Below are 5,740 nucleotides of genomic sequence, written 5' to 3'. Positions count from 1 at the left end.
CTGGTGCGGCCAGTGGCTGGTGATTTAATGCATGTAGATGTGCTTCATAAGATTAAGTTAAATGACTTTTTCATTTTTTATGTACTGTCAAAATATTTTAGTTCAGCATGTTAGTCTTTACAACTGAAAAAAAGCATGTTAGTCTTTTATGGGGAACATGCAAATATAAAAGAAAAATCATAATCAGGTGTTAGGATGAACATTTAACATGCAAGGAAAAAATCAGGACAGTCTCAAACTTAAAGGAGGATTTTTATTTGTTTAATTCTGAATTATTTGGCTATTCGAAGCTTGGGAGCAAAAGGTATGCACTTGATATTGTGTTACAATACTTTTATGGAAGATAATATAGAGAAAGGTAAACATACACGTAGAAAGGTTCCACTACCAAAACAGCACCTGCATCATATTTTGCATACACCTAATAAGATGGAGAAAATGGAGAACTTCTTCTTATCAAGCCTAACTTTTTTATCTGCACTATGACTTGTAACAAAAAACTATCAGATTTTATAAAACATAAATTTGATTAGTTTTAATCTCATGTTGTGATAGTCACCTTCTTCGAATCTGTCCCTTGCCATTCTGAATGTTTTTGCAAGTATATTATCTCTATCCAGCATATTTTAAGTTCCTCGACGATGTGAGCATCTATTGACTCCATTTTATCTTCAGACGTCGACGCCTTAATCATGTTTCTTACCTCATTTTCAGTGTCATAGATGTACAACTGTGCCCAGCGTGGTCTGTCTTTACCTTCAGGTAGTAGAGTGCCTATTCTGTGGTAATTTTGCCCGTTCATTCTAAAACATAGGACCTACTGCTATTGTTTTTTTTTCCTATTTTCCCTCCCATTGTCGTGAAAGCGAACATGGAGTTGTACAATCTGATATTTTGTGTATATTTTTTTGACCTGTTTCTATTGTCTTTCCTTAGCAATTCTGCAAGGTAAGTCGGTAGCTCTCTGAATGGTGGCAAACCAACCTTTCCCTGTTGGCATCATAGTCCGAAAGATGGCATGCTTTTCACTCTACCTGAAGTTCTTTCTTCGTACCAGAAAATTGCGCCACATCGGTCACACTTGGAGCTTGGTTTTCCTATTAGTCCTTTCCGATATCCTGTCCAAGTTTCCGATTTAGCATCAATTTAATATTAGCATTGTCTTGTATTTCTAATACTTCAGAAAAATCAATAGAACTTATGTATCTGGTGTTTATTTCTTTCTGCTTGATATTGATGTAGCACAATTTTTCTTACTTTTATTCATGTACATGTACATAACAGAAATATGGGGTTCACGAATGTCCAAACTTTAGATGTTGATTCTATTTTCTTGTTGCTTACCTCATAGTCTCACCAGTCTGACCGATTAGTGCCCTTTTTTGTCGATTGTTCTGCAACCCTTGTGCTTTCTATTTTTATTTTCCTATGTAGTCTTGTCTCTTTAGCTTTATCCATTTTGTTAATTGCCCTTCGTAAACATAAATACCAATTAGTAGAACTAAGAGATGGAATTTCCTTCATAAGCAATTTATTACCCGTGGTCGCAGTCAATGTACATTTGAACATTTGTATAGGACATTGTTCCTTGTGGCAATGGAACATTCTTTCCTCAATATTGGTTTAGACAGAGTGCATGTGTTTTATAATTATTTTTTGAAAGCATACTTCATAGTTACAGGCATAACCAAATGTAACATGTTTCTGTGATTTAATAGAGCAATTTAAATTAGCCCCGCTTGAAGATATGGAAATGCATGTGCCACCGGAGTTTATAACCTCTTGTTCATGGTAAAATTTGTGAGATATAATTATACTACATCAAATCGTGGAGTTAATGAAGGAATATTTTATGTTTAGAAAGATTTGGGCACATAGATAGCATAGTTGATGTGCAAAGCATAAGCAAGGTACATAATGTTTGCTTCATGTATACTATACTATCAGTTGTGTGTCATTACTGGTAAAGTTTAGAATCACATGGATGATAATACACATAAGGGTAAAACTTTGTGAAGATTTTATTACTTCACGTAGATTAAAGGTTGTTCTTTTGGTGTAGTTATGTAGTGTAGGACATCCCCATGTATGATCAAAAAAGACTCTATTTTTCTTGTCTTGCGGTTTCATTCTCCTTTCCAATCTTGCCATTTTTTGGCTCATTGTATGGATTTGCTTCAAGAAGATAACAATTTAAAATATTGTTTTCTGGTGCAAGCTAAAATCAATTAGGAACCTCTTGTGGCTAATTGGAAGTACTGCCTTTTTAGTAGTAACATTCTTGTGATACCAAAATAAGATTCACGATTAATAATAGATCACCTTGTTACCACCGGCAGAGCTTCAGCAAGGCTGAAAGGGCCATGTCCCGCCCTTGGCTGAAGCAAATAAAGTTTTATATGAAGTCTAGCCCACAACAATATAGATTTTTTACTTTGTTACTACTCTTTATACTATCCGGCCCGCCCAATATTTTTTTGGTAGCTCCACCACTGCTTGTTACATTGCTTATTTGTTTTTTTTAACCACATTGGATGGTTTCTCAAATTCCTTGCTGTGTGGCCCACCTTTTATTTTGATTGTTTATTCCTGCACAATAGAGAATCCAAATATAAAGTTAAAGAGGATGATATTATAATATTATTAGAGACAATGACAGACCCGCTACATAGATCAGTGTCGGTGCGCCCACTGGTCTTTGGAGAGGAGATTATCTTGCTCTGCCACTTGAGACCTGGGACCGGCCGGCCCTGCTCGTGCCAACTACTGATTACAGATTAATGGTCAAGTTTATGAAGATTCATTATTTTTATTACTTTTCACCTTATAAATATTCGTTTTTGATGTAGAAGTAAAGCAGATCAACTTTGTGCTGAAATCTTTAATGATAAAGATGATCTTAAGTTCCAATCATCACGTGAAGTCACAAATATTGAGTATCTTTTAGTAGCAGCCGGCCGAAGCCATCTGTACCTGATTAATCAGGTTCTTATTTTTAGACAGAATTATTGAGGTATTCAAGCAAAATATTTTGTGAACCATTATCTGATCTATAAACTCCAAGTGGATACTATACTGTAGTGCCCTTTACTTAATAGAGTTCATACCTATGAAAGCCGTTCCAAACCCCAAATTATAGTAGAAGAGCATGCTATAATTCTCATCTTATTTCTTTTCAAAGATATCATGCAGACTTGTTGTGCAAACATAAGATATGAATGTACAATCAGAAGTATGACACTCGGATAAATTAACAGTCTTATTTTTTCATATACGGGATTGGGCATTGCTGTAGATCAAATTTTTGAATATAGTGTCTGAACTTTGGCACACAATTGATTCACATATTGTCTATTTCAGAGATATCATGCAGATTCGCTTCTGCAATCCTAATATATGAACGGACACTCTGAAATTCGACATACACAAATCCACACATTGATTTAGAAGTCTTATGTAGTTTTTTCACTGTTGGGTAGGTGAACATACATCATCGTTTGACATTATTGCCAAATTTCATTGTCCCTTTTCCTGTTTTTCTGCTCATGCATTAGACCAGGTACAATGCATTTGACACTGGTGTAGTCGCTAACAATTTTGTGCTACAAGCCATTTGTTCTGTATATGTTGTTACCGCTAGGCAAAACTCTCGCTTAGTATTGGAGACTGGTGCTATCAAACACTTGATTAGTTCTTTACAGATATCATATTTCTAACGACAAATCCTAGGTTCAGAGTAAATAAATTGTCCTTTTCAATCCATCAGATATGGAATCAATAACAAAAATTTGTTGTCCCCAGGATGCGTACCTTCTCTGCCATGAACATGGCTCTGTTCCGGATTTGTTGGAGATGGGGCTACTCGATTTAACATCTCCGTTGGCTGCTGGGAGTGGGGAATCCTGAATCCGACGTCGAGGACTCAGATTCAACATCCAAATTAGGGGATCTGGTGCATCTTTCATACGGAGACCCGCAGCTTTCTTCATGGCTCTCGATCAGCGTCTCTGCAACCGGAGCTATTCTGAAGTTACGGTGGGAGGATCCACCTGATAGATACTCGCATCCCGTCGAGAGCTCCAATTGTTGTTCTTCATGTGGCCAACAGAAGATTGTTTTTTGGGGAGAAACGGGGCAATGATTTGTTGGATCGGAAAGGGCTTGGATGAATCATGGAAGATTACAGATGTAGATTAGGGAAGGCATGGAGCGAGAGATTGTTTGAAGATTTTGGTGCGCAGGGTATGTGTCCACCTATTCTTTTTTGTAGACATCAAGGGTCCACCTATTCATTTTATTATTAGACTTAAAAAAACCTATTCTTTTTATTGTGGGACGGCTGTGACTTTTTTTAATCATGAGATGCTTGAACAGAATTGAGAGATTATTTGCGTGATTTTGGTGCATACGGGTCCACGTGGTTTATGAGGATCAAACGGTTCTAGTTTATTGAATGGAATTGGTCCCATCGAATTAAAGGCCAGATATCTCTAATTATTGTGAAATTTTCTAGGCTAATTATGTTTTTTCTGATGAACCCATCAAACACTTTTTATATATAAATAGATTACACCCCATATTGTGGCCACGGTTAAAAAGTATACGAAATTTTTACATATTTCGGTTCGGTCAACTGTTTTTAATCCAAAAATATCGATTCACATTCAAACTATTTTGAAATTAATTTATATAAATATTAAATCCAAATAATTGTCCATGCAAAAAAATCAATGGAATTTAAAATCTTGTAATGAAAAAAATTAAAACTAATTTTCGGTTTGATGTGTTTTAAAAATGTACATCCCATTTCTGGGCAAACCAAATGAACTCTCCTCGTCTTGAAAGATTTGCAGCCCAGCAGGGCCGATAAAGCAAGTAGGCCTTGTTTGGGTATTTCTTTAAAAAATAGAACTGAGCTAGCCATTTTTAGCAAGAAAAAAACACAACTAGACTCATGATGTGGTAAACATAAATAAAACCCTGGCTAGACGGGCCACAGCCCCCGCACAGCCCCGTTGTTACCCTGATCCGTCGCTAAAACTAGTATAAATAACAAATGTTTGTTTCTCAAAAAAAAACTGCGCGACCTGCTGGGTCCCTGGTGTCAGCCGCTCCTAGTGTAATTCTCTCGTTTATTGACTATGTTGACAATGGCGTGAGCCCCATATGTCCAACCATTAGGAGGAACCATATTTTTGGGCTTGTAATATAGAGGCACTTGCTTGCGTACTGCCATGACGCTGGTGGGTCCCTACTGTCATCCTCTCCACGTACAACCATCTCCTTGTTCCTCTCGGTTGTTGACGACGTTGACAACGCAAGAGGGCGGCACACCGCGCACGGCGAGCGAACCAAGGCCGCAAGGCGGAGGACGACAGCAAGGCCTCGGACGGAACAAACAAGAGCTGTGGAAGATGCGTCGGTCCAGTCGCAGGCGGAGGGGAGCACGAGGGTTGACTGGTTTGGTGCGGGTGCGTGTTGGGGCTGACGTCACCGGAGAATAACAAGACGTGTGGGGGAATAGAGAGAGGGACTGGCCAACGTTGGAGGATACGTACGGTAGGACGGCGGAGGCGCAACCAGCCATGGAGGCGGGAGCAGGCGGAGCTGACGGGGTGGTTTGGTTTGGGCGGCTGGAGGAATAAGAAGACAAGAGATAGAAGATACACGACAGATGTTGGATGTCAATCCAACGGCTGGTAGGCAAAATTGTTTGTTGACTGGCTAGTAAGTCGACACC

The 5,740-nt window shown here is 38.4% G+C and overlaps 1 long non-coding RNA gene across 1 annotated transcript; it reads right to left on the bottom strand.

Annotated features, from left to right (window-relative positions):
* Window positions 1-230: 230 nt before the first annotated feature.
* Window positions 231-4,277, bottom strand: LOC123136871 (uncharacterized). Its single transcript, XR_006467410.1, has 2 exons — window positions 3,811-4,277; window positions 231-2,589 (listed from the first exon to the last, which is right to left on the bottom strand). It is a non-coding gene; the product is annotated as an uncharacterized lncRNA (long non-coding RNA).
* Between the last annotated feature and the right edge of the window lie 1,463 nt (window positions 4,278-5,740).

This window comes from Triticum aestivum, chromosome 6B (assembly GCF_018294505.1).
Source record: "Triticum aestivum cultivar Chinese Spring chromosome 6B, IWGSC CS RefSeq v2.1, whole genome shotgun sequence".
In the NCBI taxonomy this organism is placed as follows: domain Eukaryota; kingdom Viridiplantae; phylum Streptophyta; class Magnoliopsida; order Poales; family Poaceae; genus Triticum; species Triticum aestivum.
This window is presented reverse-complemented; position numbering and strand designations above follow the sequence as displayed.